Here is a 23,758-nt window from a genome sequence, read left to right as displayed (position 1 = left end):
GGTTTTTGAAGAAAAGAGCAGTTGAATCTAGTAAATTAACATTAGAAATGATTAAAAAGGGACACTTTTTCCTGAATATAATTTCTAGTCATGAAATAAAACACTAGTACTCAAAGACATGCAGACCTATAGTCACAGTTGTTTTTATACAAGATGGTTCTCTGTTCAAACTTCCCTTTATAACTGTACCACTCTTTGAAAAAGCATGTATAAAAATATGACTAAACAATATAGAAAATACATATAGTAATATTTTAAAAGAATTTACACTTTAGCCAGGTTAGAAACTCTTGCCACACTTAGAGATGTGGAAAGATGTGCCTTTAAAAAAACTTGAATATGTGCCATGTGAATGAATGAAGCAAAAACCAGCAATCAAAATCAACAGATGATATTTAACTTTCAGGGTTAAATATTCAGTTAAATATTTAACTTTTGCATGCCGAACACATGCAAACCTAAACAAGGAAAGAATCTTCACTTAGAGAATTTGACTAGCCCTATGAAATCTTATAGCCTATCTCAGCATTGTTAATTGCAGGGTCTGCTATTATATAGCTCAATGTAAGTGCTTTTAGCTTTTTATAAATCCCATAGTTGCCTATTGCAATGATATTCTAGGGAGGGTTGGGCATACAGTAGTTTTATAGCAATAAAGAACTGTCTTGTTGGAATCTTCTGGTTTTGTATTTGCTTTTTTACTTCTGGCCAACACTGACTCAAATTTACAAGCATTCACTTAGACCTCTCTTAAACCTATTTGGGAAAAGATTAACTTCAAACACAGAAATTATACTATATGTGTAATATACAAGTCCAGTGGTAGCCATTTTGTGTATTTCTTACAGAATCAGAGACATCACATTTATATCATGAGGAAGGAAATGTATTTTAATGTGCTAAAAATTCCTCAGGTATTTATAAAATAAACTTGGGAAAAAAGACTGTGTAATATGACTGCTGAATAGTACTAGGCTATGTGCTGGAAGTATGATTATATGTTTTCCAAAAATAGTATTTGCCCTTTGTGAAGGAAAAAATAGAAATAAAATGTGTCACATCATTTTAATCATTAATTTGCTATGATCATTATATAGAAAAGCAAAAAATATATATCCTTCTATCTCCAGAAAAGATCACATTTAAACTGTTCAAAATAGAATAAATTCTCTTCTGGGAACATTATTTGAGCATCTAGTATACAATAACACTAAGCTAGATGCCATAAACCAGTACTTCTCAAGTTGCACCTGAATTCCTAATAGCAGAATAGAGAGAATTATCTCATGAAGTTGGAGAGCATAGATCCATTGTCTCAGACAGAATAGGCTAGATTACGCTGCTGTAACTAACATCTCCAATATTTTCTTAAAACAGAGAAGGTTTTCTTCTCACTCCCAACTTCAGATTCATCACAAGCTGACTGGGGAAACTCTTTAGCGTCATTTTCCTTTCAAGATCCAAGCTGCTGAAGAAGTCACTATCTGAAATACTGCAAATCACTTTATCAAAAGAAAAGAAAGCTCCGGAAGGCCTCACACCAGCAATTAAATGGTCTGCTCACAAATCATTAGCCAGAACCAGGCATTCAACTTTAGGGTTCAAGAAGGATAATCCATCCATGTTCCCAGAAAGAAATAAGAGTCAGATCTCACTGAGTGCCACACATATACCCTAATTATTTTCTCTTAAAATTATTCCAACTTTGCATTCTGCTTCATGCTAAATCCATTACTATAAAAACAAAATTTTTTTATTTACCACTAGTAGCTGAAATAGTAAAGAATCTGCCTGCCGCGCAGGTGACATGGGTTCGATCCCTGGGTCAGGAAGATCTCTTGGAGAAGGGAATGGCTGCCCACTCCAGTATTTTTGCCTGGGGAATCCCATGGATAGAGGAGCCTGGTGAGCTACTGTCCATGGGGTTGCAAAGAGTCGGGCGCAACTGAGTGACTAACACTAAGTAACTAACTAAGCAAAACTGACAACCAAACTAAGTTTTTATTCTATGGCACTGGAATATACAATGGTCAGATCAGGAAGGACCTTTTCAATCATGCAGAGTTTTGCACTGTATCCTGAGGGTAATGAAATCTGTTGAAGTAATTTATTTTTTTTTCCTAATTTTATTTTATTTTTAAACTTTACTTAATTGTATTAGTTTTGCCAAATATCAAAATGAATCCGTTAAATGGGCTGTAAAATGATCAGAATTTTTGTTTGAAAAGGTTACTCTGTTTTCCAAAGAGGAACATGTTTAGATTACAGAACACTGCTTCAGACTAAAGACAAGGAGACTCATTAGGAGGCTTATAAAAATCCAGAGATAATGGTGAACCTGAACAATTATTATATCTTCAGATTGAACAGAAGCAGACAGATTTGAGAAATATCAAAGTCCAGCTGAAAAAACCTGGTGATTGATTATGGAGGTCAAAGAAGAGGGAAAGTCCAGGGTGTTTCCAAGTTTGACCAACCAGGCAAGAGCTAACACAACCACTCTCTGAGGAGAAAACAGAGATGGAAGAGCTGATTTAAGTTGGAGAGATTAAGAGTTCTGTTTTGGTTAAGTTAGACATATGCAGTAAATATATGTGTGCTTAGATACCAAACGATTCTTGGGAAACAACCCTGCACCTTCTAAAATCCATACAGTTCAAGTGGGATTGACCACACCCCTTAGTGTCGGAGACTGGCCAGAGTAATCCATCACTCTGGTTCAAAAGAGGACATGTGACCCCAACTGGCTCTGAGTTGCTTTTTTTTCTCACATTCTTTTAAGAAGGAAGCTTGGACTTTTCACTACAAACCCTGGCTGAAAGGATGATATAAGCCTATCACTGCCATAACATGAGAAGAGAATGTTTGATACTGAACTCACATGAGGAAAGAGGAGACAAGAGAATTAATGCATATCTATAAATTCCTGAGTTTAGCTATGTCTATCAACTTACACAGAGCTATAGATTCCTATTTTTATTTAAGCTACACTGACTCAGCTTTCTGTCACTTGCAACTGAGAACACCTGACTAATCCTTGATAAGAGCTGGACACCCAAAAGGAGTCACCTGGAAATCATCCGAGGCACCGGAAACCTTCTTGAGCACCTAACAGGGAGTGGAAAGAGGGAATTTCCTATTGGAAGGATCTTCAACTCAATCTCTAAGCTTCCTCCTGAGTCTAAGAAAATATATTTAATGTCCTCTTAGAAAAATTCTTCCCTTTCCCCTTATCCTTCATGGTGAAAATACTTTAACACCACTCTTTTATTATTTCTTCCTCTGATTCAAGATAATTTTTTTAAGGAGTTACTTAGTAGCTTTATGACTGCTGCTGCTACTGCTAAGTCACTTCAGTCATGGCTGACTCTGTGCTAAGGAAGGGGCTAACAGAGAAAAGAGGAGCTAGGAAGATATTGTTCAGAATAGAAAGCACATTAAGTTAGTACTAATCCTAAAAAACAAAATAGCTTTAAGTTGTTATAGAAATTGCTTCCCCCTCTTCTTCATATTTTCCATAAATTCCAGTTATTTTGGATAATATCAATCCAGCATGGGTGGATTAATTAAGTATGATGTTTGCATGAATGTTTGTAATTAAATCTGAAAAGATATTGCTAGGACTAGAGGAACTAGCAGCCACAATTCCAACCTTAGGGTCTCAGTTTGAAAATGAGATTTCCTATCATATTTAGCCCACATAAGGGACCAATCACTTTCCACCCTTGAAATTTATGTGATGTTTCCTCCTCCAGTCCTTTGAGGGCTGAACCTCTGTTATAATCATTTTGATATCTCTTTCCTCTTTTATTCTAATAACCTCCTTCCTCAGTATCTAGTACAGAGCTTTGCACACAATCAGGACTGAATAAATATCTACCAAGGGTATTAAAATGTAAAAAGCAGAATCTTATGGAATACCCACAATCAACTGTACTTATCAGAAAAAGAAATCTCACAGATGTTTTCGTAACAAGCAGAACCCAAATTAGTCATTCATGATTTCTGCTGATCATATTAGAATCACCTCGACTTAAAAAATAATGCATACACACTCAAAATATCACTGGATTTTTCCATATAAGCAATATTTAAACATGAAACAAGCTGGGGACGGGAATAAAAAGCCTTTGGCTACAGATGACTCTTTATCACAAACCATTTCCTTTGAGTGACTAGTCCGGCTTGCATTCCCTGAAAATTAACCTTTGCTTCTGCTTGTTACCTGATACATTGCATGAATAAAAAGTATACGTGACAGAGCCTCATGTAGTCACTCAGGCAAAGGGAACGTGAGCATGCAGCATACTCTGACTTAGCAAAGACAGGTACTGGGTTACCCATCTACTGCAGAGGGACACAATAGCTGATTCAGAAAACTCAGGCTCACCACAGGAAAAAGAAGCAAGTCAGCACCAAGTGAGCCAGGCCTCTCTGAAATTAATCATCCTCTTTTAAAATTTAAATTTGTGTGTATTTGAGTCACAGCCTTATGATAATAATATGAGTTTCAGAGCCTTTGAGATCTTTAGAAGAAAGATACATTGTGAATATGAATGATGATAAAGCAAAGTGTGGGAATCTTAGGGCAGTTGAAGGATCTCTGGTTTCACTAGTTATTCCTTTCCATGTGATCACATCAACCTCTGCAACTAGGGCAATATTCCTCCACTCTTTCATGGAAAGACTAAAGAAGAAGATGAAGATAGATGAAGATGAAGACAAATACAAAGAAGCAGAATTGGAAGAGGAAGGAGAGGAGAAGAATGAAAAGGAGAAATTCATATTCTTTGCAGTCACCAAAATAAAGGATTCTTTGGAAAGCTCTTTGTGTTGTTAATGCATATTTGGATTCCATACATAGACATATACTTGTGCCCATTTATAACATTTTAATTTTTATTGCATAAAATATAACTCCAAGAAAAGGCAGTCTCTTCAGCAAGTGGTGCTGGGAAAACTGGTCAACTGTGTGTAAAAGAAGGAAAACATCATACACAGAAATAAACTCAAAATGGATTAAAGACCTAAATGTAAGACCAGAAACTATAAAACTCTTACAGGAAAACATAGGCAGAACATTCTTTTATATAAATCACAGCAAGATCCTCTATGACTCATCTTCCGGAGTACTGGAAATAAAAAAATAATAAACAAACAAATGGAACCTAATTAAACTTAAAAGCTTTTTCATAATAAAGGAAACTGTAAGCAAGGTGAAAAGACAACCCTCAGAATGGGAGAAAATAATAGCCAAAGAAACAACTGACAAAGAATTAATCTCCAAAATATACAAGCAGCTCAAGCAGTTCAGTACCAGAAAAACAAAAAACCCAATCAAAAAGTGGGCAGAAGACATTTCTCCAAAGACATACAGATGGCTAATGGACACATGAAAAGATGCTCAACATTGCTCATTAGAAGAGAAATGCAAATCAAATACACAATGAGGTATTATCTCACACTGGTCAGAATGCTGCTGCTGCTGCTAAGTCGCTTCAGTCGTGTCCGACTCTGTGCGACCCCATAGACGGCAGCCCACCAGACTCCCCCGTCCCTGGGATTCTCCAGGCAAGAGTACTGGAGTGGGGTGCCATTTCCTTCTCCAACTGGTCAGAATAGTCATTATCAAAAAGTCTAAAATGTATGTTGGAAAGGGTGTGGAGAAAAGGGAACCTTCTTGCACTGCTGGTGGGAATGCAATCTCACACAATCACTATGGAGAACAGTACGGAGATTCCTTAAAAAACTAGGAATAAAACTACCATCAGATCAAATCAGATCAGATCAGTCGCTCAGTCATGTCCGACTCTTTGTGAACCCATGAATCGCAGCACGCCAGGCCTCCCTGTCCATCACCATCTCCCGGAGTTCACCCAGACTCACATCCATCGAGTCAGTGATGCCATCCAGCCATCTCATCCTCTGGCATCCCCTTCTCCTCTTGCCCCCAATCCCTCCCAGCATCTGGGTCTTTTCCAATGAGTCAACTCTTCACATGAGGTGGCCAAAGTACTGGAGTTTCAGCTTTAGCATCATTCCTTCCAAAGAAATCCCAGGACTGATCTCCTTCAGAATGGACTGGTTGGATCTCCTTGCAGTCCAAGGGACTCTCAAGAGTCTTCTCCAAAACCACAGTTCAAAAGCATCAATTCTTCAGCGCTCAGCTTTCTTCACAGTCCAACTCTCACATCCAAACATAACCACAGGAAAAACCATAGCCTTGACTAGATGAACCTTTCTTGGCCAAGTAATGTCTCTGCTTTTGAATATGTTGTCTAGGTTGGTCATAACTTTCCTTCCAAGGAGTAAGCGTCTTTTAATTTCATGGCTGTAGTCACCACTGTAGTGATTTTGGAGCCCAGAAAAATAGGTCTGACACTGTTTCCCCATCTATTTCCCATGTCACCCTGTTTATTTAACTTCTATGCAGAGTACATCATGAGAAACGCTGGACTGGAAGAAACACAAGCTGGAATCAAGATTGCCGGGAGAAATATCAATAACCTCAGATATGCAGATGACACCACCCTTATGGCAGAAAGTGAAGAGGAACTAAAAAGCCTCTTGATGAAAGTGAAAGTGGAGAGTGAAAAAGTTGGCTTAAAGCTCAACATTCAGAAAACTACCATCAGATCAAATCAGATCAGATCAGTCGCTCAGTCATGTCCGACTCTTTGCGATCCCATGAATTGAAGCACACCAGGCCTCCCTGTCCATCACCATCTCCCGGAGTTCACCCAGACTCACATCCATCGAGTCAGTGATGCCATCCAGCCATCTCATCCTCTGTTGTCCCCTTCTCCTCCTGATCCCAATCCCTCCCAGCATCAGGGTCTTTTCCAATGAATCAACTCTTCGCATGAGGTGGCCAAAGTACTGGAGTTTCAGCTTTAGCATCATTCCTTCCAAAGAAATCCCAGGGCTGATCTCCTTCAGAATGGACTGGTTGGATCTCCTTGCAGTCCAAGGGACTCTCAAGAGTCTTCTCCAACACCACAGTTCAAAAGCATCAATTCTTCAGCACTCAGCCTTCTTCACAGTCCAACTCTCACATCCATACATGACCACAGGAAAAACCATAGCCTTGACTAGACGAACCTTTGTTGGCAAAGTAATGTCTCTGCTTTTGAATATGCTATCTAGGTTGGTCATAACTTTCCTTCCAAGGAGTAAGTTTCTTTTAATTTCATGGCTGCAGTCACCATCTGTAGTGATTTTGGAGTCTAGAAAAATAAAGTCTGACACTGTTTCCACTGTTTCCCCATCTATTTCCCATGAAGTGATGGGACCGGATGCCATGATCTTCGTTTCCTGAATGTTGAGCTTTAAGCCAACATTTTCACTCTCTACTTTCACTTTCATCAAGAGGCTTTTGAGTTCCTCTTCACTTTCTGCCATAAGGGTGGTGTCATCTGCATATCTGAGGTTATTGATAGTTCTCCCGGCAATCTTGATTCCAGTTTGTGTTTCTTCCAGTCCAGCGTTTCTCATGATGTACTCTGCATATAAGTTAAATAAACAGGGTGACAATATACAGCCTTGACGAACTCCTTTTCCTATTTGGAACCAGTCTGTTGTTCCATGTCCAGTTCTAACTTTTGCTTCCTGACCTGCATACAAATTTCTCAAAAGGCAGATCAGGTGGTCTGGTATCCCCATCTCTTTCAGAATTTTCCACAGTTTATTGTGATCCACACAGTCAAAGGCTTTGGCATAGTCAATAAAGCAGAAATAGATGTTTTTCTGAAACTCTCTTGCTTTGTCGATGATCCAGCGGATGTTGGCAATTTGATCTCTGGTTTCTCTGCCTTTTCTAAAACCAGCTTGAACATCAGGAAGTTCACAGTTCACATATTGCTTAAAGCAGAAATAGATGTTTTTCTGGAACTCTCTTGCTTTTTCTATGATCCAGCGGATGTTGGCAATTTGATCTCTGGTTCTTCTGCCTTTTCTAAAACCAGCTTGAACATCAGGAAGTTCACAGTTCACATATTGCTGAAGCCTGGCTTGGAGAATTTTGAGCAGTACTTTACTAGGCTATGAGATGAGTGCAATCGTGCGGTAGTTTGAGCATTCTTTGGCATTGCCTTTTTTGGGGTTAGAATGAAAACTGCCCTTTTCCAGGCCTGTGACCACTGCTGAGTTTTCCAAATTTGCTGGCATATTGAGTGCAGCACTTTCACAGCATCATCTTTCAGGATTTGGAATAGCTCAACTGGAATTCCATCACCTCCACTAGCTTTGTTCGTAGTGATGCTTTCTAAGGCCCACTTGACTTCACATCCCAGGATGTCTGGCTCTAGGTCAGTGATCACACCATCGTGATTATCTGGGTCGTGAATATCTTTTTTGTACAGTTCTTCTGTGTATTCTTGCCATCTCTTCTTAATATCTTCTGCTTCTGTTAGGTCCATACCATTTCTGTCCTTTATCAAGCTCATCTTTGCATGAAGTGTTCCTTTGACAAGCCAGCAATCCCACTACTGGGTATATTCCCTGAGGAAACCACAACTGAAAAAAATAACATATACCCCAATGTTCATTGCAGCATTGCTTACAATAGCTAGGACATGAAAGCAACATAAATGTCCATCAGCAGATGGATGAATAATGAAGTTGTGGTACATATATACAATGGAATATTACTCAGCCATAGAAAGGAATGCATTTGAGTCAGTTCTAATAAGGTGGATGAACCTAGAGCCTATTATACAGAGTGAAGTAAGTCAGAAAGAGAAATACAAATACTATATACTAATTCATACATATGGAATCTAGAAAGATGGTACCAATGATCTTACATGCAGGGCAGCAAAGGAGACACAGGTATAATGAACAGACTTCTGTACTCATTGGCAGAAGGCAAGGGTGGGATGATTTGAGAGAACAGTATTGAAACAAATGCATTACCACATGTAAAAGAGATATTCAGAGAGAGTTTGATGTGTGACTTTGGGCACCCAAAGCCAGTGCTCTGTGACAACCCAGGGGGATACGGTGGGGAGGGAGGTGGAAGAAGGGTTCAGGATGGAGGGGACACGTATACTGCTAAGTCGCTTCAGTCGTGTCAGACTCTGTTCGACACCATAGACAGCAGCCCATCAGGCTCCACCGTCCCTGGGATTCTCCAGACATGTATACCTGTGGCCAATTCATATTGATGTATGGCAAAAAGCATCACAATATTGTAAAGTAATTATCCTCCATTTAAAATAAATAAATTTTAAAATATATATATGTAACTCCAGGTGTAGCCCATAAGCAATAAACTACAGAAGCTGTCTAAATGCAATAAGAATACTAAGACCAAGGGAGCTTGTTCAGTGAGGTGGTTAAGAAGTCTTTAGAACAGACACTCTTAGGTGTCTTCAAATAGAACCCGCACCACTTCCTAGACATTTGAATTTAGAAATGTGATGCAAACCTTAAAATGCTCAGTTTCCTCCTTTGTTTATCAGAAATAATCATGCCTATCTTATTGAGTTTCATTAAAGGTCAAGTGAGATGAAGTCTATAAAAAGATTAGCAGGGATCCTAACACTTGGTAAGTAATTAATAACAATCAGTTCAGTTCACTCAGTCGTGTCTGATTCTGCAACCCCACAGACTGCAGCATGCCAGGCTTTCCTGTCCATCACCAACTCCTGGAGCTTGCTCAAACTCATGTCCCTCTCATCCTCTGTTGTCCCCTTCTCCTCCTGCCTTCAATCTTTCCCAACATCAGGGTCTTTCCCAATGAGTCAGTTCTTCGCATCAGATGGCCAAAGTATTGGAGTTCCAGCTTCAGCATCAGTCCTTCTAATGAATATTCAGGACTGATTTCCTTTAGGATTGGCTGGTTTGATCTCCTTGTAGTCCAAGGGATGCTCAAGAGTCTTCTCCAACACCACAGTTCAAAAGCATCAGTTCTTTGACACTCAGCTTTCTTTATAGTCCAACTCTCACGTCCACACATGACTACTGGAAAAAATATAGCTTTGACAAGACAGACCTTTGTTGGCAAAATAATGTCTCTGCCTTTTAATATGTTGTCTAGGTTGGTGATAGCTTTTCTTCCAAGGAGAAAGCGTCTTTTAATTTCACGGCTGCAGTCACCATCTGCAGCCATTTTGGAGCCCCCAAAAATAAAGTCTCACTGTTTTCATTGTTTCCGCATTTATTTGCCATGAAGTGATGGGACCAGATGCCATGATCTTAGTTTTTTGAATGTTGAGTTTTAAGCCAACTTTTTCACTCTCCTCTTTTACTTTCATCAAGAAGCTCTTTTAGTTCTTAATAGTCATCGTTACTAACTGTATTGACCCTGACTTCAGGTAATCAAGATTAGTGAAATTCTGTAAACTTGGAAACAGATTATTCTCTTTTGTTTTGTTTTTCTAACTCATTAGAGCCAAGATCTAGAAACCTAAATGGCCTGTAAGTCCTAGTTAGTGGGTAAAATTTCCTTCTTTATTGTAATTATTCAGAGTACTGGTAGCTTCACATTTGCATTGCTAATAAACCTTTCAAATTGTACTGACCCTTAGATTGGTTTAAAATGTTCAAAATCTTATGTCCACAATGAACTCCAAATATTCAGAAATGATGAATTACTTTTTAAAAATATTATAGAAACATACACACTGATATTCAGATAAAAACTAATTCTCAGTCACAACACTAACATTAATTCAGAAATACTCCCTTAGGTAAGGAAACCAGCTGATAATTGGTGTCTAGAGAGAATCATTGTAGGGTATGGCCAAACCACCACCCCTCCCCCTCAACATTGCTATGGAAACCTTGGAATAATAATACTTAATTGAGCCCTTACTATTCACTCATCCCTTGTCTAAAAGCTTTACATGTGTTATCTCATTTTATTCTCATAACCATCCCATGAGGTACTATTTTTATTCCCATTTTATGGATAAGAAAATGGAGGAACTGAGAGATTGCTATGCTTGCTCAGGGTCAGGGCTAGCAAGTGGAACAGTCAACTTTCAAATATAGACAGTGTTAAATACAGTGTCTCTGGGATGTGTTTTCCTCTATAACCACTGATGGAAGTGATAAATATTAAGCATAACTTGAATTTGCTGTAGTGTATTGTTTAAAATGTACTGTTGGTATGAATTGCTTGACAAATACATGCTAATGTTGGGAGAAAAATTTTTCTCTACTAACTTGGCTCTAGTGTTTGGGGGCCCTCAGATTAACTGATTAACAGGAGAGAAGAGAAGATTTATTTACATATACCTATGCGAGTAGCTTAGTAATGAATAAGGTTTATATATATCCTCTTAACAAAGGTGGGGGAAGTGAGGGTTTCAGTGAGAAAGTATGGAAGATTCTACTGGACTTTTCAATGCTTGTAGAATGGGCAGTCTGTCTCCATGGCAGCTGGTTTTTCTGGCAACTCTTTCTGAGGGGTTAATGTTAGATGTACTTTTAGGAGGCTCTACTTTAGTCTGCTAAAGGGAAATTCAGACAAGATTCCTGCAGCAGCTTCTGTAGCTCAAGTATTTTCACTTTAAAATCTTCTCTGTATCAACACTGAGGGTTCAAGTAGATCCCCACACTAATATCATCTCTCAAGTAAGGAACAAGGATAACAGAAATAGATTGCTTTCTAAACTAATTCAGATTAGCTTTAAATAATCTCTATTGGCAATTAGTTCCTAGTCACTGTGTTTAAAAGTCAAGTATTCTGTAGATCTACAAGCAATGTATAGTAACATAACGTTCATGAGTGCTTGGCCCAAGGGAGGTGTCAAATAAATATTTATTGAATCATTTTAGGACTTCCTTGGTGGTCTGGAGGTTGAGAATCTGCCTGCCAATGCAGGGGACACGATCCCAGGTCTAGGAAGATTCCCCATGCCGTGGGTCACTACGCTTAAGCTCTACAACTACTGAGCCCATGCGTTCTAGAGCCTGTGCTCCACAACAAGAGAAGCCAGCAACTAGAAAAGCCTGTGCAGCACAATCAGAGAGTAGCTCCCACTTGCTGCAACCAGAAAAAGCCCTTGTGCAGCATCAAAGACCTAGTGCAGCCAAATATAAAGAAATAAAATAAAATAATCATTATAAATATTTAATTGTCTTACACTCATCTAAGTATGTAGTAGCTTTCCATACCCTTTTTGCTATCACTTGCTTGAAATATTGCTTCGTTTATAAATGAACATAGCAAATATGGTGAGAATTACCACTTGAATATGGAAAAACTCCATTTTCTCTTACATTGAGTAGATCGGCATTGGCCAATCGTTTTTCAAATACCCAGAGTTTAGAGCTCACTGGTGTGGTTAGTGATGAACAGATGCAAAGATGGTCCCTTTGTGGCAGGCCTCGGCCAAATGGCAGAGAGATAAATTCAACTAAACCATGCACATTCATGGACCCATTTTCCTGAGGCCCTCCACTCAAAGCTTTCTCTGCCACCTACCTTGATATCCTTCATTTATTCAGTGAATAGCAAGAGTTGGAACTGGTACCTCCCCTAGAAGTATACTTTAGCAAACCTCAAAGACATAACCTAGAAGGAAGACGCACCCCCAGAAGTATTTTATTTATCAGATCAGATCAGATCAGTCACTCAGTCATGTCCGACTCTTTGCGACCCCATGAATCGAAGCACGCCAGGCCTCCCTGTCCATCACCATCTCCTGGAGTTCACTCAGACTCACGTCCATCGAGCCAGTGATGCCATCCAGCCATCTCATCCTCTGTTGTCCCCTTCTCCTCCTGCCCCCAATCCCTCCCAGCATCAGGGTCTTTTCCAATGAGTCAACTCTTTGCATGAGGTGGCCAAAGACTGGAGTTTCAGCTTTCGCATCATTCCTTCCAAAGAAAACCCAGGGCTGATCTCCTTCAGAATGGACTGGCTGGATCTCCTTGCAGTCCAAGGGACTCTCAAGAGTCTTCTCCAACACCACAGTTCAAAAGTATCAATTCTTCGATGCTCAGCTTTCTTTACAGTCCAACTCTCACATCCATACATGACTACTGGAAAAACCATAGCCTTGACGACATGGAACTTTGTTGGCAAAGTAATGTCTCTGCTTTTGAATATGCTATCTAGGTTGGTCATAACTTTTCTTTCAAGGAGTAAGCGTTTTTTAATTTCATAGCTGCAATCACCATCTGTAGTGGTTTTTGGAGCCCCCCAAAATAAAGTCTGACACTGTTTCCACTGTTTCCTCATCTATTTCCCATAAAGTGGTGGGACCAGATGCCATGATCTTCGTTTTCTGAATGTTGAGCTTTAAGCCAACTTTTTCACTCTCCTCTTTCACTTTCATCAAGAGTCTCTTTAGTTCTTCTTCACTTTCTGCTATAAGGATGGTGTTATCTGATTTATGTGGTTATTGATATTTCTCCTGGCAATCTTGATTCCAGCTTGTGCTTCTTCCAGCCCAGCATTTCTCATGATGTACTCTGCATATAAGTTAAATAAGCAGGGTGACAATATACAGCCTTCAGATCAGATCAGATCAGATCAGTCCCTCAGTCATGTCCGACTTTTTGCGACCCCATGAATCGCAGCACGCCAGGCCTCCCTGTCCATCACCAACTCCCCAAGTTCACTCAGACTCATGTCCATCGAGTCAGTGATGCCATCCAGCCATCTCATCCTCTGTCATCCCCTTCTCCTCCTGCCCCCAATCCCTCCCAGCATCAGAGTCTTTTCCAATGAGTCAACTCTTCGCATGAGGTGGCCAAAGTACTGGAGTTTCAGCTTTCACATCATTCCTTCCAAAGAAATCCCAGGGCTGATCTCCTTCAGAATGGACTGGCTGGATTTCCTTGCAGTCCAAGGGACTCTCAAGAGTATTCTCCAACACCACAGTTCAAAAGCATCAATTCTTCAGCACTCAGCCTTCTTCACAGTCCAACTCTCACATCCATACATGACCACAGGAAAAACCATAGCCTTGACTAGACAAACCTTTGTTGGCAAAGTGATGTCTCTGCTTTTGATTATGCTATCTAGGTTGGTCATAACTTTTCTTCCAAGGAGTAAGTGTCTTTTAATTTCATGGCTGCAGTCACCATCTGTAGTGATTTTGGAGCCCAGAAAAATAAAGTCGGACACTTGATGTACTGTTTTTCCTATTTGGAACCAGTCTGTTGTTCCATGTCCAGTTCTAACTGTTGCTTCCTGACCTATATATAGGTTTCTCAAGAGGCAGATCAGGTGGTCTGGTATTCCCATCTCTTGAAGAATTTTCCACAATTTTATTGTGATCCACACAGTCAAAGGCTTTGGCATAGTCCATAAAGCAGAAATAGATGTTTTTCTGGAACTCTCTTGCTTTTTCGATGAGCCAGCGGATGTTGGCAATTTGATCTCTGGTTCCTCTGCCTTTTCTAAAACCAGCTTGAACATCTGGAAGTTCACCGTTCACGTATTGCTGAAACCTAGCTTGGAGAATTTTGAGCATTACTTTACTAGCGTGTGAGATGAGTGCAATTGTGTGGTAGTTTGAGCATTTCTTGGCATTGCCTTTCTTTGGGATTGGAATGAAAACTGCCCTTTTCTAGTCCTGTGGTCACTGCTGAGTTTTCCAAATTTTCTGGCATGTTTTGGAAGAACTGATGCTAAAGCTGAAACTCCAATACTTTGGCCGCCTCATTCGAAGAGTTGACTCATTGGAAAAGACTCTGATGCTGGGAGGGATTGGGGGCAGGAGGAGAAGGGGACAACAGAGGATGAGATGGCTGGATGGCAACACTGACTCGATGGACATGAGTCTGAGTGAACTCCGCAGGTTGGTGATGGATAGGGAGGCCTGGCGTACTGCAATTTGTGGGGTCACAAAGAGTTGGACACGACTGGGCAACTGAACTGAATTGAACTGAGTGCAGCACTTTCACAGCATCATCTTTCAGGATTTGAAATAGCTCCACTGGATTTCCATCACCTCCACTAGCTTTGTTCGTAGTGATGCTTTCTAAGGCCCACTTGACTTCACATTCCAGCATGTCTGGCTCTAGGTGAGTGATCACACCATTGTGATTATCTGGGTCGTGAAGATCTTTTTTTGTACAGTTCTTCTGTGTATTCTTGCCACCTCTTCTTCATATCTTCTGCTTCTGTTAGGTCCCTACTAGGTACACAGGATTAAATAAAGCAGAAATAGTACCTCCCTTCAAGGGCTGACTCACTAACTGATGACAAGGACAATAAATAAGTAAACAAAGCTCTAATTGCAAAATATAATGTCATCAAGTTCAAGGAGAGGCTGTTTGCCCCTCCTTACCTGTCATCCCTTCTTCTGGTCTTTTTTTGGTGAAGAGGACTTCCTTTAGGGCTTCCCCAATGGCTCAGCTGGTAGTCTGCCTGCCAATGCAGGAGATGCAAGAGACATGGGTTCGATCCCTGAGTAGATTCCCTGGAGAAGGAAATGCAACCTACTCCAGTATTCTTGTCTGGAGAATCCCATGGTTAGAGGAGTCTGGTGGGCTACAGTTCATGCAGTCGCAAAGAGTTGGACATGACTGAGCACACATGCCTTCCTTTAACATCTCCTCTATTTCTTGACGGGGAAGGCAATGGCAATCCACTCCTTGGCTACAGTCTATGGGGTCTCAAAGAGTTGGACACGACTGAGTGACTTCACTTTCACTTTTCACTTTAATGCATTGGAGAAGGAAATGGCAACCCACTCCAGTATTCTTGCCTGGAGAATCCCAGGGACAGAGGAGCCTGGTGTTGCTGCCATCTATGGGGTCACCCAGAGTCGGACATGACTGAAGTGACTTAGCAGCAGCAGCAGCAATTTCTTGAACTTATTTCTATGTAATCTTTTCTCTCAACTTAAAAGCAGATACAAGTTTCTCTCATTCTTTTAAACAAAGCCAATGACATCACCCCAGGATCATGTGCCCCTTTCTGATGAATATTTTATTTTCTCCTTATCTTTTGCAGCCAAGTTCTGCAGTCTGTTCCTACATCTATGTATCTTACGCCATCTTCTACTCTTTCTTTGAGGATAAGGATGTCCCCAGCCACACAAAGACCTCCACCACCGTTGCTTCCACCTTGTCCCATGGCCTCCAAGTCCCCAGGCTCTCCCTGACCAAATCTACCATTCCTGGCCTTCTACTGCAGTTGACTCTGTGGGCCACTCTCTCACATTCAAATTCTCTCTCTCTTTTTTTTTTTTTTCTGGCTTTGATGATCCTGTGCTCTTCTAACCTTGACTTTCTCATGTTGTCTAGGTGATTCTTTTTTTCTCCCCATTTAATTTCTCAGGAGTCTCTCATTGATCCATGTCTCTGCTTCTCTACATACATCCTCCCTAGAAGTTTGCATCTTCTTAGAGTTTCACTTCCTTTAACGCATCTTCATTGTGCCGGTCCTTCCACTGTGATGACACATACTCAGACCTTCCTCAAATAACCACTATGCTGATCAAAACTGGTTCAGTGATGGTCTCTCTCAGAAGAGTTGTATGTCTGCATCAGATGTCTTTTACCCCAAATGCTGTAACATTCCAGGCATTCCCTAGTCTCTTTCACCTTAAAAACCAGCAACAAACACACTCTTTTGACCTTATACCTCCTTCCACCTATAGTCCCATGACTTGGCTACAGTGACTGTATATGCGCCAGTTTCCCTGGTTTATGTTTGTTGTCCTGGTATTTTTATACAAAGTAACTGAATTGCTAAATAATTGAATATAAAAACCATGCCAGCATAGCAGTAAATTCTTTCTCTCTTTACTGTCTGACATCAGTTGTTTTGACTTAAATTCTCTGAAAGATGAAAACTGTATCTCTTTTATTCACTACTTTACCCCACCCACTGCAGGCAATTAATTAAGGTCCTTAGTGCATCTGCCCTGAATGTGTTTGGAACACCTACTGTGTATATACAACTGTCTAAGCTAAAGCTGAAACTCCAGTACTTTGGCCACCTCATGCAAAGAGTTGACTCACTGGAAAAGACTCTGATGCTGGGAGGGATTGGGGGCAGGAGGAGAAGGGGACGACAGAGGATGAGATGGCTGGATGGCATCACCGACTCGATAGACATGAGTTTGAGTGAACTCCGGGAGTTGGTGATGGTCAGGGAGGCCTGGCGTGCTGCGATTCATGGGGTCACAAAGAGTCGGACACAACTGAGTGACTGAACTGAACTGATGCACATTATCTTCTTTACTTCTCAGAATAATACCTCAATTTATATACTACTGTCTCCATTATGGGCTTCCCAGGTGGCGCAGTGGTAAAGAAACCTCCTGGCAATGCAAGAGGTTCAGGAGACACAGGTTTGATCCCTGGGTTGGGAAGATCCCCTGGAGAAGGGAATGGCTACCTCTCCAGTATTCTTGCCTGGAAAATCCCATGGACGGAGGAGCCTGGTGGGCTACAGTCCATGGGATTGCAGAGTCGGACATGAATGAGCATGCACTGGAGGAGGATGAGGAGGTCTCCATTATAAAAGTGAGGAAAGTGAAGCTAAGAACAGTTTACAGAGATCACCAAATTAATAAGGAATGGAATCAGGATTTAAACTCAAGACTGTTTTCACATGCCAAGCCTGTTCCACTGACCTAGCTTTCTTAGCAATGAAAATTCCTGGGCAAAATAAAAGTTAAAAGCTAAATTAATATGTTAAAGATATAGTATTTTAAAAATTACCTCCATTACTTAATTCCAAATGCCCAATATTCCACAAAGAGACTATTCTTCCTCTGTCTTAAAACACGGAGAAGCTTTCTCAATATCACTGATGAACATTCCTACTAAACCACATCTGTCATCCACACATCAGAGGACCGGGTGTGTCAGGCAGAAGAAGAATGCAACTTTTGGGAGACTGGAGTGATTATTAGCTCAGTGGTTTTCAAAGCTAAGTATGTAGAGTATCATAGGGTGTGATGGGGGATGCATTTAGAAGTGCAGATTCCTGGGCTGTGCCCAGAGATACTTTGATTCAGTCGGAACAGCTTGGCACCAAGAAATCTGTTTACTTAACAATCAATGGCATGTGCCCTACTGCAGATCAGTTCAGTTCAGTTCGGTCATGTCCGACTCGTTTCGACCCCATGAATCCCAGCACGCCAGGCCTCCCTGTCCATCACCAACTCCCCGAGTTCACCCAGACTCATGTCCATCGAGTTGGTGATGCCATCCAGCCATCTCATCCTCTGTCGTCCCCTTCTCCTCCTGCCCGCAGTCCCTCCCAGCATCAGAGTCTTTTCCAATGAGTCAACTCTTCGCATGAGGTGGCCAAAGTACTGGAGTTTCAGCTTTAGCATCATTCCTTCCAAAGAAATACCAGGGCTGATCTCCTTCAGACTGGACTGGTTGGATCTCATTGCAGTCCAAGGGACACTCAAGAGTCTTCAGGGGGTCCTCAAATCACCTTTGAGGAAACATGAGAGCAATTGAACTATTTATTACCAAGATCAAGTTATTGTTCTAACTCCTTTCATGAGAAAATCTTTTTAATTGTATACAATGTTGTTTTTTTTTTAAAGACAATTCTCTAATACAGTACAAAATTAAACATTGCAAAAAGAAATATAGTAAAAAGTAAGTCTCCTCCCCCTTTTCCCAAATCAGCACATGACCTTTCCAGGGCAACCACAACCACTGTTGCCCTCAAATAAAAATTTTTTTCTTTGGTTAAATCTATCAGTAAGGTTGGAGACTATCGCAATTCTGCAGTTAGGAGGGTCACGTAGCTTAGGATGGAGTGATGCTAGTGGATGTGGTGATAAATGATAGGTTTAAGGATACAGGTATTGTGAAGCTAGAGTTTTAACAAAAAAGAAAAGGGGCACAGCCAGAGAAGGCCAGAGATGCCAAAGTCAACCTCCAGCAGCTTCCCAGCTGTGCCAAAAGTTGGCCTTTGGTGGGGAGGCATAATTAGTGTGGTTAAAGGGATTTCATATCTTTGGGTGGAAATTCATCTAAGCATGCCAAATATCAATATTGTGTTTTATCTGAGCTTCTCTGTTTAATTTCTCCTGCCACACCTTTCAAACTGTGGTGATGGGAACAATAACAAGCCTGTGTTACTCGGTTCCATCAGACCTGTTTTTTTCTATATCTCTTAAAAAATCATATTTCATTATCATACAAATTCAAATTTACTACCTGATGTGAGTGGAAGACGTAGTGGTAGATACTCACTTTTCTGGTCTCTCTTCATGATTGTCTTTTTCTTTTTAACCTCAAAAATACATATAAAATGACAAATTTCTGCTAAGTAGCTTGCAGTGCCTTACATTTTGATCTAACTCTCCACATTAAATTCCATGAGTTGCACATGGAAATTGGAAATATTTTCATTAGAAGGGCCATCTTCATTTTATTAAGCAACCGAGGTGAATCAGAAAAGGAAGAGGTTATGTTTGTTTCTGTATCTGGGGTAATCCTTTTATTTATCAAAGACAAGTGATGAATCAAGATAGAAGGGGAGTGAGGCAAAGGATTACGTACTGATTGCACCTCTGGCTGGCTGCTGGCCTTATAAACCACTTGTACTCTGGGCCTTCCTCTTGTGTGAAATAGCAGCTGGATCAGATGAATACTAACAGACTAACCTGGATAAGCCTGTGTGATCGAATCATCCCCTTAAAGAAAAATTCAACACTAAACAGCAAAATAGAAATGCTGCCAATTCCTTTTTTCTATGAAAGTATCATTGATTAGCAATGTTATTTGTGTTCATTTCTGCCATACAACAAGATGATTCAGTTACACACATATATGCATTATTTTTATGTTGTTCTTTTCCATTATGGTTTATCCTAAGATATTGAATATAGTTCCCTGTGCTAAACAGTAAGACTTTGTTGTTTTATTCATTCTATATGTAATAGTTTGCATTAACTAATCCCAAATTCCCAGTCTTCCCTCTTCTTGAATGATTATTTCTTCTAAGAGAGGGAAGTATTTTTTTTTTTCAAACCATCCAAAAGCTATGTCTATCTGCCTCCCAGTTTAATGAGCGTTAATGAAACTACAGTTGACAGATCCAGTATAGAAAGGTCTGAAAACCTGCTTAATCTTTCCTTAATTCAAAACACTAGGCTGGGCTCTGCTGTTTGCTTTTTACAGTTCATACCTAATCAAGAGGAAAGGGGGTAGCGAAATAAGCAACTCTTTTACTTTGGAAATTCTTTCCTGATAGCTGAATTGAGAGTAGACAGCCTCAAGTCTCTTTTTAATTTTCTACTGGATTAGATTGAGCTAACAGATTATCAAGCAAGAAATTGACAAGTACAGTATTTATGAAACAGCTGCAAAGGGACCAGAAATTGAAATAAGGCCCATGTGTAGTGGTTAGTCACTAAGTCGTGTCTGACTCTTGCAACACCATGGACTGTAGCCCACCAGGCTCTTCTGTCCATGGGGTTTCCCAGGCAAGAATATTGGAGTGGTAGCCATTTCCTTCTCCAGGGAGTCTTCCCAACCCAGGATTCAAACCCCAGTCTCTCACATTGCAGCCAGATTCTCTACCAACTGAACCACCAGAGAAGCTCCAAGACCCATAGGGAATTTCAAAGAATAAGATACAGACTACTCCAGCCTCATAGAATTTACACTTTATTTGCTAAGGGAAAACTGACACATGCAAGCTCTGCAAAGAAAATTTGTTATTTATACAATCTATGACATATAAAAACATTTAGATGGAGGAAAGAAAATGATCATCATAAAGAGAATGTACATTGCAAGCTATATGGTGAACTGAGATCAAAGATGCCAAAATTAGTAAAATCTCCAAATTGAATACGCTGACCAGCTCTCACCTCCAAGATCACACTGCTTGAAAGCTGGGTCAAGCACCCTTTGATAAGAAGACAACATAATGGTATTCAAGATTAAATTTCAGGGACAACTTAGAAAAACGTTTTAAAAATCTGATTTCCAAGTCCTGTGGGGAGTCATCTTTTTAAAGAAGAATCCTCTAACATGTTTTGGAAATCTTTTGTAACTTCTAAAGAAATATTTTTTAATTGGACTGGGTAAGGCATAGCAATTCTTAATGGCAGTTTTACATCGTGCTTGAAAATTAGTTGGGAAAATGGACAGTTCCTTTGGGGTTTGTCTTAGGGATTTCTTTTTTTCATAAACAAAAGAGAAGTTCCTTATAATGGAAAACTAGTTCCAAGATATACAACTTAACAGAAATATGGGAAAGGAATTATTTTTTTCCAAAATGCTTTCCTTCCTTCTTCTTGTTCTAAATGGTTATTTCAGTGTTGTTGTGTTTTTTTTTCTGATAGAACAATAGATGCTTATTTCCACAAAAGAAATGGTGTAAGCAATCAAAAAAACATTTCCCTAATGGAAGACAGATAAAAGAGAAAGAGAGAGAGAGAAAGAGAGAAAGAGAGAACCCACTCTAACAAAAACAAAGGAAATCTCCAGCACTGTGGTTCATATTCAAATGGAAAAAAATAAAATGAGCTTTTAACATAATGAGTTTACTATTTAGTGTACCATCCCCATTTTCACATTTCAAAACATGTGCCATACAACTCAGAGGTATGGGAGGATGCGTGAGGAAGATCCGAGAACAAGTACTTTTTGGCATCCCAGCGAACTGAGCCACAGGCATAGAAGATTACGAAATAAAAAGTTGTCCCTCAAGTGGAAAGGTGTGTCTGTCTGTCCCTTGAATACCAAGGTTTCTGTTTGAGTTTCATTTTCAACTGGCTGGTCAGAACATTTAATTGCAGATTTTGCTGTGGGTAAAAATGGCAGAGTAATAGGTCTTAGTTCTATGTAGTGAGCACCTGCTGCACACCAGGCACTTTGCATACTGTGCACTCACTTTTCAGCCCTGCAACTCTCCACGGGAAGGTACCACAACCTTGCTGTTGTTCAGTCACTACGTCGTGTCTGACTCTTTGTGACCACATGAACTGAAGGACACCAGACTTCTCTGTCCTTCACCATCTCCAGGGGTTTGCTCAAACTCATGTCCATTGAGTCGGTGATGCCACCCAACCATCTCATCTGTCATCCGCTACTCCTTTGTCCTTCAATCTTTCCCAGCATCAGGGTCTTTTCTAGTGAGCTGGCTCTTTGCATCGGGTGGCCAAAGTAGAGGTTGACTATTTTGATCATTTCTGTCCAAAGGTCTCTCAATAGTCAATTAACCAGTGATCACACAACTTATGGGTGGATCTGACATTTGAATTCAGTTATTTTTGGCTCAAAAGCCTTCATTCAACTTCTCCTTCCTCACCACCACCTCCTCTCCACCACCTCAAAATATGCCACTTTAGAATTTCTATTATTTTGAGCTAAAGACACTTGAGAAACAGCAGATGAGGAAAGATTCTCTGATCTCCCTTTTTCTACCTAAAAGCAGGTGATAAGATTCCCTATGAGAAAGGCATCTTTGTTGTGCCAGGAAGAATATTCTTATCATGCAGACTGGGAGTCGATGCCAAAATGGCCTTGTACAAACCAACCTACTAAAATAACCCTTATTGGGAATTCTGTAGTTCTTGTGGTTCATGCTTTAACTTCCAAGGCTCCGGGTTCAATCCCTAGTCAGGGAACTAAAATCTCACAAGCCAAGCAGCGTGGCTTTAAAAAAAAAAAAAAACAGAAAAAAACTTTTAAGAAAATGAAATAACCTTCAGTTCAGTTCAGTTCAGTCACTCAGTCATGTCCAACTCTTTGCGACCCCATGAATTGCAGCATGCCGGGCCTCCCTGTCCATCACCAACTCCCGGAGTTCACCCAGACTCACGTCCATCAAGTCAGTGATGCCATCCAGCCATCTCATCCTCTGTCATCCCCTTCTCCTCCTGCCCTCAATCCCCCCCAGCATCAGAGTCTTTTCCAATGAGTCAACTCTTCGCATGAGGTGGCCAAAGTATTGGAATTTCAGCTTTAGCATCATTCCTTCCAAAGAACACCCAGGGCTGATCTCCTTTAGAATGGACTGGTTGGATCTCCTTGCAGTCCAAGGGACTCTCAAGAGTCTTCTCCAACACCATAGTTCAAAAGCATCAATTCTTCGGCATCTTCTGTTAGTTTTCCCTACATATTTCTTAGTCACTGTCCCACAATTTATGGCCCATAGCCCAGGCCCATAGTCTTGTCCCACCACACAATTTATCAATCTTTGTTTAAAAAAGTATGTAAGCTTTGGGGCCTAATGATTTCTTTGGGTCTTCATTTTCCTTTTGAAGACTCCTGTGTGAGTGTTCAAAATATTAAATAAAATATTAAATATAAATAAAAATAGTAAAATATAAAATAAAATATTTTATGTTTATTATTAAAATATTATATAAAATATTTAAATAAAATGTTTTTAATATTTAATATTAAATAAAATTTGTATTTTTTTTCCCTGTTAATCAGTCTTATGTTAGCTTGACTCTCAAGCTGGGCCACAGAACACAAGCGGGTAGAAGGAAGTGCTTCTTTCCCTATGCATCTATCCAGCACTCTCAGACTTCTCTAAGGTTTTCCTGTCATGGAGGAAATAAAAGCAATTCACTTAACTTTGTTAATGATTTTATGTGTTATCTGTCCAAGACTCACACTGGAGAGAATAATATTTAAGCATGGTTCTCCAGTGGCAACATTTCAAAGTATCTGGAAAGGAAGGATGTTTTAAGGCTGAGGTGAAACTTGGTCACACCTTTCAAGTCTCCCCACATGGGGCCACCATGTTGCACAACTCCAGGGTCAGGTTCATGGGAATCTGAGAGGACAACAGGGCATTGCTGACATGGCTGTATGGCTATGGGAGATCAGACTCCACCTAATCAACAAT

This window comes from Bos indicus, chromosome 12 (assembly GCF_029378745.1).
Source record: "Bos indicus isolate NIAB-ARS_2022 breed Sahiwal x Tharparkar chromosome 12, NIAB-ARS_B.indTharparkar_mat_pri_1.0, whole genome shotgun sequence".
NCBI classification, from domain to species: domain Eukaryota; kingdom Metazoa; phylum Chordata; class Mammalia; order Artiodactyla; family Bovidae; genus Bos; species Bos indicus.
Note: the sequence above shows the minus strand (reverse complement) of the source record.